Below are 13,863 nucleotides of genomic sequence, written 5' to 3'. Positions count from 1 at the left end.
TCTAAGCATACTTACCAGTAGCTTGTATTTCCTTCCATAGGAATCCGTTGTGTGGTTTTCAGCAGAAAAGTTTCTAAGTGTGGAGTTTTGGAACTTACAAATATTCCTCTAAAATCAGCCGAACTACGAATTTCAATTTACTCACCTGTTATCAGGAGAGATCCCAGTGCTGCATCTTTTAGCCCAGCACTGACCCTGAAAACTAATTCTAAGCGTACTTACCAACTTACCAGTAACTTGTATTTCCTTCCATAGGAATCCATTGTGTGGTTTTCAGCAGAGAAGTTTCTAAGTGTGGAGTTTTGGAACTTACAAATATTCCTCTAAAATCAGCCAAACTACGAATTCTGATTTAGTAACCTGTTATCAAGAGAGAACACAGTGCTGCATCTTTTAGCCCAGCACTGACCCTGAAAATTAATTCTAAGCGTACTTACTAGTAACTTGTATATCCTTCCATAGGAATCCATTGTGTGGTTTTCAGCAGAAAAGTATGAAAATGTGGAGTTTTGGAACTTACAAATATTCCTCTAAAATCAGCCGAACTACGAATTTCGATTTACTCACCTGTTATCAGGAGAGACCTCAGTGATGAATCTTTAAGGCCAGTACTGATCCTGAAAAGTAATTCTAACCGTACTTACCAGTAACTTGAATTTCCTTCCATAGGCTAAAATTGACTGGTTTCACTTGGAAATTCTTCTCAGTGTGGAGGTTTGGAACTAAAATATTCCTCTAAAATCAGCCGAACTACGAATTCCGATTTACTCAAAACTTATCAGGAGAGACCTCAGTGCTGAATCTTTAAGGCCAGTACTGATCCTGAAAAGTAATTCTAACCGTACTTACCAGTAACTTGAATTTCCTTCCATAGGCTAAAATTGACTGGTTTCACTTGGAAATTCTTCTCAGTGTGGAGTTTTGGAACTTACAAATATTCCTCTAAAATCAGCCAAACTACGAATTCTGATTTAGTAACCTGTTATCAAGAGAGAACACAGTGCTGCATCTTTTAGCCCAGCACTGACCCTGAAAATTAATTCTAAGCGTACTTACCAGTAACTTGTATATCCTTCCATAGGAATCCATTGTGTGGTTTTCAGCAGAAAAGTATGAAAATGTGGAGTTTTGGTACTTACAAATATTCCTCTAAAATAAGCCAAACTACGAATTCCGATTTAGTAACCTGTCATCAGGAGAGAACTCAGTGCTGCATCTTTTAGCCCAGCACTGACTCTGAAAAGTAATTCTAAGTGTACTTACCAGTAACTTGTATTTCCTTCCATAGGAATCCATTGTGTGGTTTTCAGCAGAAAAGTTTCTACGTGTGGAGTTTTGGAACTTACAAATATTCCTCTAAAATCAGCCGAAATTCGAATTACGATTTAGTCTCCTGTTATCACGAGAGAACCCAGTGCTGCATCTTTTAGCCCCGCACTGACCCTGAAAAGTAATTCTAAGCGTACTTACCAGTAGCTTGTATTTCCTTCCATAGGAATCCGTTGTGTGGTTTTCAGCAGAAAAGTTTCTAAGTGTGGAGTTTTGGAACTTACAAATATTCCTCTAAAATCAGCCGAACTACGAATTTCAATTTACTCACCTGTTATCAGGAGAGATCCCAGTGCTGCATCTTTTAGCCCAGCACTGACCCTGAAAACTAATTCTAAGCGTACTTACCAACTTACCAGTAACTTGTATTTCCTTCCATAGGAATCCATTGTATGGTTTTCAGAAGAAAAGTTTCTAAGTGTGGAGTTTTAGAACTTACAAATATTCCTCTAAAATCAGCCGAACTACGAATTCCGATTTACTCACCTGTTATCAGGAGAGAACCCAGTGCTGCATCTTTTAGCCCAGCACTGACCCTGAAAAGTAATTCTAAGCGTACTTACCAGTAACTTGTATTTCCTTCCATAGGAATCCATTTTGTGGTTTTCAGCAGAAAAGTTTCTAAGTGTGGAGTTTTGGAATTTACAACTATTCCTCTAAAATCAGCCGAACTACGAATTCCGATTTACTCACCTGTTATCAGGAGAGATCCCAGTGCTACATCTTTTAGCCCAGCACTGTCCCTGAAAAGTAATTCTAAGCGTACTTACCAATAACTTGTATTTCCTTCCATAGGAATCCATTGTATGGTTTGCAGAAGAAAAGTTTCTAAGTGTGGAGTTTTGGAACTTACAAATATTCCTCTAAAATCAGCCGAACTACGAATTCCGATTTACTCACCTGTTATCAGGAGAGAACCCAGTGCTGCATCTTTTAGCCCCGCACTGACCCTGAAAAGTAATTCTAAGCGTACTTACCAGTTACTTGTATTTCCTTCCATAGGAATCCATTGTGTGGTTTTCAGCAGAAAAGTTTCTAAGTGTGGAGTTTTGGAACTTACAAATATTCCTCTAAAATCAGCCGAATTATGAATTACGATTTACTCTCCTGTTATCAGTAGAAAACCCAGTGCTGCATTTTTTAGCCCCGCACTGGCCCTGAAAAGTAATTCAAAGCATACTTACCAGTAGCTTGTATTTCCTTCCATAGGAATCCATTGTTTGGTTTTCAGCAGAAAAGTTTCTAAGTGTGGAGTTTTGGAACATACAAATATTCCTCTAAAATCAGCCGAACTACGAATTTCGATTTACTCACCTGTTATCAGGAGAGACCTCAGTGCTGAATCTTTAAGGCCAGTACTGATCCTGAAAAGCAATTCTAACCGTACTTACCAGTAACTTGAACTTCCTTCCATAGGCTAACATTGACTGGTTTCACTTGGAAATTCTTCTCAGTGTGGAGGTTCGGAACTCTAAAATATTCCTCCAAAATCAGCCGAACTACGAATTCCGATTTACTCACATGTTATCAGGAGAGAACACAGTGCTGCATCTTTTAGCCCAGCACTGACCCTGAAAAGTAATTCTAAGCGTACTTACCAGTAACTTGTATTTCCTTCCATAGGAATCCATTGTTTCTTTTTCAGCAGATAAGTTTCAAAGTGTGGAGTTAAAATAAGCCAAACTACGAATTCCGATTTACTCACATGTCATCAGGAGGGAACTCAGTGCTGCATCTTTTAGCCCAGCACTGACCCTGAAAAGTAATTCTAAGCGTACTTACCAGTAACTTGTATTTCCTTCCATAGGAATACATTGTGTGGTTTTCAGCAGAAAACTTTCTAAGTGTGGAGTTTTGGAACTTACAAATATTCCTCTAAAATCATCCGAACTATGAATTCCGATTTACTCACCTGTTATCAGGAGAGACCTCAGTGCTGAATCTTTTAGCCCAGCACTGACCCTGAAAAGTAATTCTAAGCACACTTACCAGTAACTTGTATTTCCTTCCATAGGAATCCATTGTGTGGTTTTCAGCAGAGAAGTTTCGAAGTGTGGAGTTAAAATAAGCCAAACTACAAATTCCAATTTACTCACATGTCATCAGGAGAGAACTCAGTGCTGCATCTTTTAGCCCAGCACTGACCCTGAAAAGTAATTCTAAGCGTACTTACCAGTAACTTGTATTTCCTTCCATAGGAATCCATTGTGTGGTTTTCAGCAGAAAAGTTTCTAAGTGTGGAGTTTTGGAACTTACAAATATTCCTCTAAAATCATCCGAACTATGAATTCCGATTTACTCACCTGTTATCAGGAGAGACCTCAGTGCTGAATCTTTAAGGCCAGTACTGATCCTGAAAAGCAATTCTAACCGTACTTACCAGTAACTTGAATTTCCTTCCATAGGCTAACATTGACTGGTTTCACTGGGAAATTCTTCTAAGTATGGAGTTTTGGAACTTACAAATATTCCTCTAAAATAAGCCAAACTACGAATTCCGATTTACTCATATGTCATCAGGAGAGAACTCAGTGCTGCATCTTTTAGCCCAGCACTGACTCTGAAAAGTAATTCTAAGTGTACTTACCAGTAACTTGTATTTCCTTCCATAGGAATCCATTGTGTGGTTTTCAGCAGAAAAGTTTCTACGTGTGGAGTTTTGGAACTTACAAATATTCCTCTAAAATCAGCCGAAATTCGAATTACGATTTAGTCTCCTGTTATCACGAGAGAACCCAGTGCTGCATCTTTTAGCCCCGCACTGACCCTGAAAAGTAATTCTAAGCGTACTTACCAGTAGCTTGTATTTCCTTCCATAGGAATCCATTGTGTGGTTTTCAGCAGAAAAGTTTCTAAGTGTGGAGTTTTGGAACTTACAAATATTCCTCTAAAATCAGCCGAACTACAAATTTCAATTTACTCACCTGTTATTAGGAGAGACCTCAGTGCTGAATCTTTAAGGCCAGTACTGATCGTGAAAAGTAATTCTAACCGTACTTACCAGTAAAATGAATTTCCTTCAATAGGCTAAAATTGACTGGTTTCACTTTGAAATTCTTCTCAGTGTGGAGGTTTGAAACTCTAAAATATTCCTCTAAAATCAGCCGAACTACGAATTCCGATTTACTCTCCTGTTATCAGGAGAGAAGCCAGTGCTGCATCTTTTAGCCCAGCACTGACCCTGAAAAGTAATTCTAAGCGTACATACCAATAACTTGTATTTCCTTCCATAGGAATCCATTGTATGGTTTTCAGAAGAAAAGTTTCTAAGTGTGGAGTTTTGGAACTTACAAATATTCCTCTAAAATCAGCTGAACTACGAATTCCAATTTACTCACCTGTTATCAGGAGAGAACCCAGTGCTGCATCTTTTAGCCCAGCACTGACCCTGAAAAGTAATTCTAAGCGTACTTACCAATAACTTGTATTTCCTTCCATAGGAATCCATTGTATGGTTTTCAGAAGAAAAGATTCTAAGTGTGGAGTTTTGGAACTTACAAATATTCCTCTAAAATCAGCCGAATTACGAATTACGATTTACTCTCCTGTTATCAGTAGAAAACCCAGTGCTGCATTTTTTAGCCCCGCACTGGCCCTGAAAATTAATTCTAAGCATACTTACCAGTAGCTTGTATTTCCTTCCATAGGAATCCGTTGTGTGGTTTTCAGCAGAAAAGTTTCTAAGTGTGGAGTTTTGGAACTTACAAATATTCCTCTAAAATCAGCCGAACTACGAATTTCAATTTACTCACCTGTTATCAGGAGAGATCCCAGTGCTGCATCTTTTAGCCCAGCACTGACCCTGAAAACTAATTCTAAGCGTACTTACCAACTTACCAGTAACTTGTATTTCCTTCCATAGGAATCCATTGTGTGGTTTTCAGCAGAGAAGTTTCTAAGTGTGGAGTTTTGGAACTTACAAATATTCCTCTAAAATCAGCCAAACTACGAATTCTGATTTAGTAACCTGTTATCAAGAGAGAACACAGTGCTGCATCTTTTAGCCCAGCACTGACCCTGAAAATTAATTCTAAGCGTACTTACTAGTAACTTGTATATCCTTCCATAGGAATCCATTGTGTGGTTTTCAGCAGAAAAGTATGAAAATGTGGAGTTTTGGAACTTACAAATATTCCTCTAAAATCAGCCGAACTACGAATTTCGATTTACTCACCTGTTATCAGGAGAGACCTCAGTGATGAATCTTTAAGGCCAGTACTGATCCTGAAAAGTAATTCTAACCGTACTTACCAGTAACTTGAATTTCCTTCCATAGGCTAAAATTGACTGGTTTCACTTGGAAATTCTTCTCAGTGTGGAGGTTTGGAACTAAAATATTCCTCTAAAATCAGCCGAACTACGAATTCCGATTTACTCAAAACTTATCAGGAGAGACCTCAGTGCTGAATCTTTAAGGCCAGTACTGATCCTGAAAAGTAATTCTAACCGTACTTACCAGTAACTTGAATTTCCTTCCATAGGCTAAAATTGACTGGTTTCACTTGGAAATTCTTCTCAGTGTGGAGTTTTGGAACTTACAAATATTCCTCTAAAATCAGCCAAACTACGAATTCTGATTTAGTAACCTGTTATCAAGAGAGAACACAGTGCTGCATCTTTTAGCCCAGCACTGACCCTGAAAATTAATTCTAAGCGTACTTACCAGTAACTTGTATATCCTTCCATAGGAATCCATTGTGTGGTTTTCAGCAGAAAAGTATGAAAATGTGGAGTTTTGGTACTTACAAATATTCCTCTAAAATAAGCCAAACTACGAATTCCGATTTAGTAACCTGTCATCAGGAGAGAACTCAGTGCTGCATCTTTTAGCCCAGCACTGACTCTGAAAAGTAATTCTAAGTGTACTTACCAGTAACTTGTATTTCCTTCCATAGGAATCCATTGTGTGGTTTTCAGCAGAAAAGTTTCTACGTGTGGAGTTTTGGAACTTACAAATATTCCTCTAAAATCAGCCGAAATTCGAATTACGATTTAGTCTCCTGTTATCACGAGAGAACCCAGTGCTGCATCTTTTAGCCCCGCACTGACCCTGAAAAGTAATTCTAAGCGTACTTACCAGTAGCTTGTATTTCCTTCCATAGGAATCCGTTGTGTGGTTTTCAGCAGAAAAGTTTCTAAGTGTGGAGTTTTGGAACTTACAAATATTCCTCTAAAATCAGCCGAACTACGAATTTCAATTTACTCACCTGTTATCAGGAGAGATCCCAGTGCTGCATCTTTTAGCCCAGCACTGACCCTGAAAACTAATTCTAAGCGTACTTACCAACTTACCAGTAACTTGTATTTCCTTCCATAGGAATCCATTGTATGGTTTTCAGAAGAAAAGTTTCTAAGTGTGGAGTTTTAGAACTTACAAATATTCCTCTAAAATCAGCCGAACTACGAATTCCGATTTACTCACCTGTTATCAGGAGAGAACCCAGTGCTGCATCTTTTAGCCCAGCACTGACCCTGAAAAGTAATTCTAAGCGTACTTACCAGTAACTTGTATTTCCTTCCATAGGAATCCATTTTGTGGTTTTCAGCAGAAAAGTTTCTAAGTGTGGAGTTTTGGAATTTACAACTATTCCTCTAAAATCAGCCGAACTACGAATTCCGATTTACTCACCTGTTATCAGGAGAGATCCCAGTGCTACATCTTTTAGCCCAGCACTGTCCCTGAAAAGTAATTCTAAGCGTACTTACCAATAACTTGTATTTCCTTCCATAGGAATCCATTGTATGGTTTGCAGAAGAAAAGTTTCTAAGTGTGGAGTTTTGGAACTTACAAATATTCCTCTAAAATCAGCCGAACTACGAATTCCGATTTACTCACCTGTTATCAGGAGAGAACCCAGTGCTGCATCTTTTAGCCCCGCACTGACCCTGAAAAGTAATTCTAAGCGTACTTACCAGTTACTTGTATTTCCTTCCATAGGAATCCATTGTGTGGTTTTCAGCAGAAAAGTTTCTAAGTGTGGAGTTTTGGAACTTACAAATATTCCTCTAAAATCAGCCGAATTATGAATTACGATTTACTCTCCTGTTATCAGTAGAAAACCCAGTGCTGCATTTTTTAGCCCCGCACTGGCCCTGAAAAGTAATTCAAAGCATACTTACCAGTAGCTTGTATTTCCTTCCATAGGAATCCATTGTTTGGTTTTCAGCAGAAAAGTTTCTAAGTGTGGAGTTTTGGAACATACAAATATTCCTCTAAAATCAGCCGAACTACGAATTTCGATTTACTCACCTGTTATCAGGAGAGACCTCAGTGCTGAATCTTTAAGGCCAGTACTGATCCTGAAAAGCAATTCTAACCGTACTTACCAGTAACTTGAACTTCCTTCCATAGGCTAACATTGACTGGTTTCACTTGGAAATTCTTCTCAGTGTGGAGGTTCGGAACTCTAAAATATTCCTCCAAAATCAGCCGAACTACGAATTCCGATTTACTCACATGTTATCAGGAGAGAACACAGTGCTGCATCTTTTAGCCCAGCACTGACCCTGAAAAGTAATTCTAAGCGTACTTACCAGTAACTTGTATTTCCTTCCATAGGAATCCATTGTTTCTTTTTCAGCAGATAAGTTTCAAAGTGTGGAGTTAAAATAAGCCAAACTACGAATTCCGATTTACTCACATGTCATCAGGAGGGAACTCAGTGCTGCATCTTTTAGCCCAGCACTGACCCTGAAAAGTAATTCTAAGCGTACTTACCAGTAACTTGTATTTCCTTCCATAGGAATACATTGTGTGGTTTTCAGCAGAAAACTTTCTAAGTGTGGAGTTTTGGAACTTACAAATATTCCTCTAAAATCATCCGAACTATGAATTCCGATTTACTCACCTGTTATCAGGAGAGACCTCAGTGCTGAATCTTTTAGCCCAGCACTGACCCTGAAAAGTAATTCTAAGCACACTTACCAGTAACTTGTATTTCCTTCCATAGGAATCCATTGTGTGGTTTTCAGCAGAGAAGTTTCGAAGTGTGGAGTTAAAATAAGCCAAACTACAAATTCCAATTTACTCACATGTCATCAGGAGAGAACTCAGTGCTGCATCTTTTAGCCCAGCACTGACCCTGAAAAGTAATTCTAAGCGTACTTACCAGTAACTTGTATTTCCTTCCATAGGAATCCATTGTGTGGTTTTCAGCAGAAAAGTTTCTAAGTGTGGAGTTTTGGAACTTACAAATATTCCTCTAAAATCATCCGAACTATGAATTCCGATTTACTCACCTGTTATCAGGAGAGACCTCAGTGCTGAATCTTTAAGGCCAGTACTGATCCTGAAAAGCAATTCTAACCGTACTTACCAGTAACTTGAATTTCCTTCCATAGGCTAACATTGACTGGTTTCACTGGGAAATTCTTCTAAGTATGGAGTTTTGGAACTTACAAATATTCCTCTAAAATCAGCCAAACTACGAATTCCGATTTACTCACCTGTTATCAGGAGAGATCCCAGTGCTGCATCTTTTAGCCCAGCACTGACCCTGAAAACTAATTCTAAGCGTACTTACCAGTAACTTGTATTTCCTTCCATAGGAATCCATTGTGTGGTTTTCAGCAGAGAAGTTTCTAAGTGTGGAGTTTTGGAACTTACAAATATTCCTCTAAAATCAGCCAAACTACGAATTCTGATTTAGTAACCTGTTATCAAGAGAGAACACAGTGCTGCATCTTTTAGCCCAGCACTGACCCTGAAAATTAATTCTAAGCGTACTAACCATTAACTTGTATTTCCTTCCATAGGAATCCATTGTGTGGTTTTCAGCAGAAAAGTTTCTATTTGTGGAGTTTTGGAAATTACAAATATTCCTCTTAAGTAAGCCAAACTACGAATTCCGATTTACTCATATGTCATCAGGAGAGAACTCAGTGCTGCATCTTTTAGCCCAGCACTGACCCTGAAAAGTAATTCTAAGTGTACTTACCAATAACTTGTATTTCCTTCCATAGGAATCCATTGTGTGGTTTTCAGCAGAAAAGTTTCTAAGTGTGGAGTTTTGGAACATACAAATATTCCTCTAAAATCAGCCGAATTCCAAATTCCGATTTACTCTCCTGTTATCAGTAGAGATCCCAGTGCTACATCTATTAGCCCAGCACTGACCCTGAAAAGTAATTCCAAGCGTACTTACCAGTAACTTGAATTTCCTTCCATAGGAATCCATTGTGTGGTTTTCAGCAGAGAAGTTTCGAAGTGTGGAATTTTGGTACTTACAAATATTCCTCTAAAATAAGCCAAACTATGAATTCCGATTTACATGTCATCAGGAGAGAACTCAGTGCTGCATCTTTTAGCCCAGCACTGACCCTGAAAAGTAATTCTAAGTGTACTTACCAGTAACTTGCATTTCCTTCCATAGGAATCCATTGTGTGGTTTTCAGCAGAAAAGTTTCTAAGTTTGGAGTTTTGGAACTTACAAATATTCCTCTAAAATCAGCCGAATTACGAATTACGATTTACTCTCCTGTTATCAGTAGAAAACCCAGTGCTGCATTTTTTAGCCCCGCACTGGCCCTGAAAATTTATTCTAAGCATACTTACCAGTAGCTTGTATTTCCTTCCATAGGAATCCGTTGTGTGGTTTTCAGCAGAAAAGTTTCTAAGTGTGGAGTTTTGGAACTTACAAATATTCCTTTAAAATCAGCCGAACTATGAATTTCAATTTACTCACCTGTTATCAGGAGAGATCCCAGTGCTGCATCTTTTAGCCCAGCACTGACCCTGAAAACTAATTCTAAGCATACTTACCAGTAACTTGTATTTCCTTCCATAGGAATCCATTGTGTGGCTTTCAGCAGAGAAGTTTCGAAGTGTGGAGTTTTGGAACTTACAAATATTCCTCTAAAATCAGCCAAACTACAAATTCTGATTTAGTAACCTGTTATCAAGAGAGAACACAGTGCTGCATCTTTTAGCCCAGCACTGACCCTGAAAATTAATTCTAAGCGTACTTACCAGTAACTTGTATATCCTTCCATAGGAATCCATTGTGTGGTTTTCAGCAGAAAAGTATGAAAATGTGGAGTTTTGGTACTTACAAATATTCCTCTAAAATAAGCCAAACTACGAATTCCGATTTACTCATATGTCATCAGGAGAGAACTCAGTGCTGCATCTTTTAGCCCAGCACTGACTCTGAAAAGTAATTCTAAGTGTACTTACCAGTAACTTGTATTTCCTTCCATAGGAATCCATTGTGTGGTTTTCAGCAGAAAAGTTTCTACGTGTGGAGTTTTGGAACTTACAAATATTCCTCTAAAATCAGCCGAACTACAAATTTCAATTTACTCACCTGTTATTAGGAGAGACCTCAGTGCTGAATCTTTAAGGCCAGTACTGATCGTGAAAAGTAATTCTAACCGTACTCACCAGTAAAATGAATTTCCTTCCATAGGCTAACATTGACTGGTTTCACTTTGAAATTCTTCTCAGTGTGGAGGTTTGAAACTCTAAAATATTCCTCTAAAATCAGCCGAACTACGAATTCCGATTTACTCTCCTGTTATCAGGAGAGAAGCCAGTGCTGCATCTTTTAGCCCAGCACTGACCCTGAAAAGTAATTCTAAGCGTACATACCAATAACTTGTATTTCCTTCCATAGGAATCCATTGTATGGTTTTCAGAAGAAAAGTTTCTAAGTGTGGAGTTTTGGAACTTACAAATATTCCTCTAAAATCAGCCGAACTACGAATTCCAATTTACTCACCTGTTATCAGGAGAGAACCCAGTGCTTCATCTTTTAGCCCAGCACTGACCCTGAAAAGTAATTCTAAGCGTACTTACCAGTAACTTGTATTTCCTTCCATAGGAATCCATTTTGTGGTTTTCAGCAGAAAAGTTTCTAAGTGTGGAGTTTTGGAATTTACAAATATTCCTCTAAAATCAGCCGAACTACGATTTCCGATTTACTCACCTGTTATCAGGAGAGAACTCAGTGCTGCATCTTTTGACCCAGCACTGACCCTGAAAATTAATTCTAAGCATACTTACCAGTAACTTGTATTTCCTTCCATAGGAATCCATTGTGTGGTTTTCAGCAGAAAAGTATACAAATGTGGAGTTTTGGAACTTACAAATATTCCTCTAAAATCAGCCGAACTACAAATTCCGATTTACTCACCTGTTATCAGGAGAGAACCCAGTGCTTCATCTTTTAGCCCAGCACTGACCCTGAAAAGTAATTCTAAGCGTACTTACCAGTAACTTGTATTTCCTTCCATAGGAATCCATTTTGTGGTTTTCAGCAGAAAAGTTTCTAAGTGTGGAGTTTTGGAATTTACAAATATTCCTCTAAAATCAGCCGAACTACGAATTCCGATTTACTCACCTGTTATCAGGAGAGAACTCAGTGCTGCATCTTTTAACCCAGCACTGACCCTGAAAATTAATTCTAAGCATACTTACCAGTAACTTGTATTTCCTTCCATAGGAATCCATTGTGTGGTTTTCAGCAGAAAAGTATACAAATGTGGAGTTTTGGAACTTACAAATATTCCTCTAAAATCAGCCGAACTACGAATTCCGATTTACTCACCTGTTATCAGGAGAGATCCCAGTGCTACATCTTTTAGCCCAGCACTGACCCTGAAAAGTAATTCTAAGCGTACTTACCAATAACTTGTATTTCCTTCCATAGGAATCCATTGTGTGGTTTTCAGCAGAAAAGTTTCTAAGTGTGGAGTTTTGGAACTTACAAATATTCCTCTAAAATCAGCCGAATTACGAATTACGATTTACTCTCCTGTTATCAGTAGAAAACCCAGTGCTGCATTTTTTAGCCCCGCACTGGCCCTGAAAACTAATTCTAAGCGTACTTACCAGTAACTTGTATTTCCTTCCATAGGAATCCATTGTGTGGTTTTCAGCAGAGAAGTTTCTAAGTGTGGAGTTTTGGAACTTACAAATATTCCTCTAAAATCAGCCAAACTACGAATTCTGATTTAGTAACCTGTTATCAAGAGAGAACACAGTGCTGCATCTTTTAGCCCAGCACTGACCCTGAAAATTAATTCTAAGCGTACTTACCAGTAACTTGTATATCCTTCCATAGGAATCCATTGTGTGGTTTTCAGCAGAAAAGTATGAAAATGTGGAGTTTTGGTACTTACAAATATTCCTCTAAAATAAGCCAAACTACGAATTCCGATTTACTCATATGTCATCAGGAGAGAACTCAGTGCTGCATCTTTTAGCCCAGCACTGACCCTGAAAAGTAATTCTAAGTGTACTTACCAATAACTTGTATTTCCTTCCATAGGAATCCATTGTGTGGTTTTCAGCAGAAAAGTTTCTAAGTGTGGAGTTTTGGAACTTACAAATATTCCACTAAAATCAGCCGAATTCTGAATTCCGATTTACTCTCCTGTTCTCAGTAGAGAACCCAGTGCTGCATCTTTTAGCCCCGCACTGACCCTGAAAAGTAATTCTAAGCGTACTTACCAGTAGCTTGTATTTCCTTCCATAGAAATCCATTGTGTGGTTTTCAGCAGAAAAGTTTCTAAGTGTGGAGTTTTGGAACTTACAAATATTCCTCTAAAATCAGCCGAACTACGAATTTCGATTTACTCACCTGTTATCAGGAGAGACCTCAGTGCTGAATCTTTAAGGCCAGTACTGATCCTGAAAAGTAATTCTAACCGTACTTACCAGTAACTTGAATTTCCTTCCATAGGCTAAAATTGACTGGTTTCACTTGGAAATTCTTCTTAGTGTGGAGGTTTGGAACTCTAAAATATTCCTCTAAAATCAGCCGAACTACGAATTCCGATTTACTCAAAACTTATCAGGAGAGACCTCAGTGCTGAAGCTTTAAGACCAGTACTGATCCTGAAAAGTAATTCTAACCCCACTTACCAGTAACTTGTATTTCCTTACATAGGCTTACATTGACTGGTTTCACTTGGAAATTCTTCTAAGTGTGGAGTTTTGGAACTTTAAAATATTCCTCTAAAATCAGCCAGACTACGAATTCCGATTTACTCACATGTCATCAGGAGAGAACTCAGTGCTGCATCTTTTAGCCCAGCACTGACCCTGAAAAGTAATTCTAAGCGTACTTACCAGTAACTTGTATTTCCTTCAATAGGAATCCATTGTGTGGTTTTCAGCAGAAAAGTTTCTAAGTGTGGAGTTTGGAATTTACAAATATTCCTCTAAAATCAGCCAAACTACGAATTCCGATTTACTCACATGTCATCAGGAGAGAACTCAGTGCTGCATCTTTTAGCCCAGCACTGACCCTGAAAAGTAATTCTAAGCGTACTTACCAGTAACTTGTATTTTCTTCCATAGGAATACATTGTTTGGTTTTCAGCAGAGAAGTTTCAAAGTGTGGAGTTAAAATAAGCCAAACTACGAATTCCGATTTACTCACATTTCATCAGGAGGGAACTCAGTGCTGCATCTTTTAGCCCAGCACTGACCCTGAAAAGTAATTCTAAGCGTACTTACCAGTAACTTGTATTTCCTTCCATAGGAATACATTGTGTGGTTTTCAGCAGAGAAGTTTCGAAGTGTGGAGT

The sequence above is a fragment of the Triturus cristatus genome, chromosome 1_1 (assembly GCF_964204655.1).
Source record: "Triturus cristatus chromosome 1_1, aTriCri1.1, whole genome shotgun sequence".
In the NCBI taxonomy this organism is placed as follows: Eukaryota; Metazoa; Chordata; class Amphibia; order Caudata; family Salamandridae; genus Triturus; species Triturus cristatus.
Note: the sequence above shows the minus strand (reverse complement) of the source record.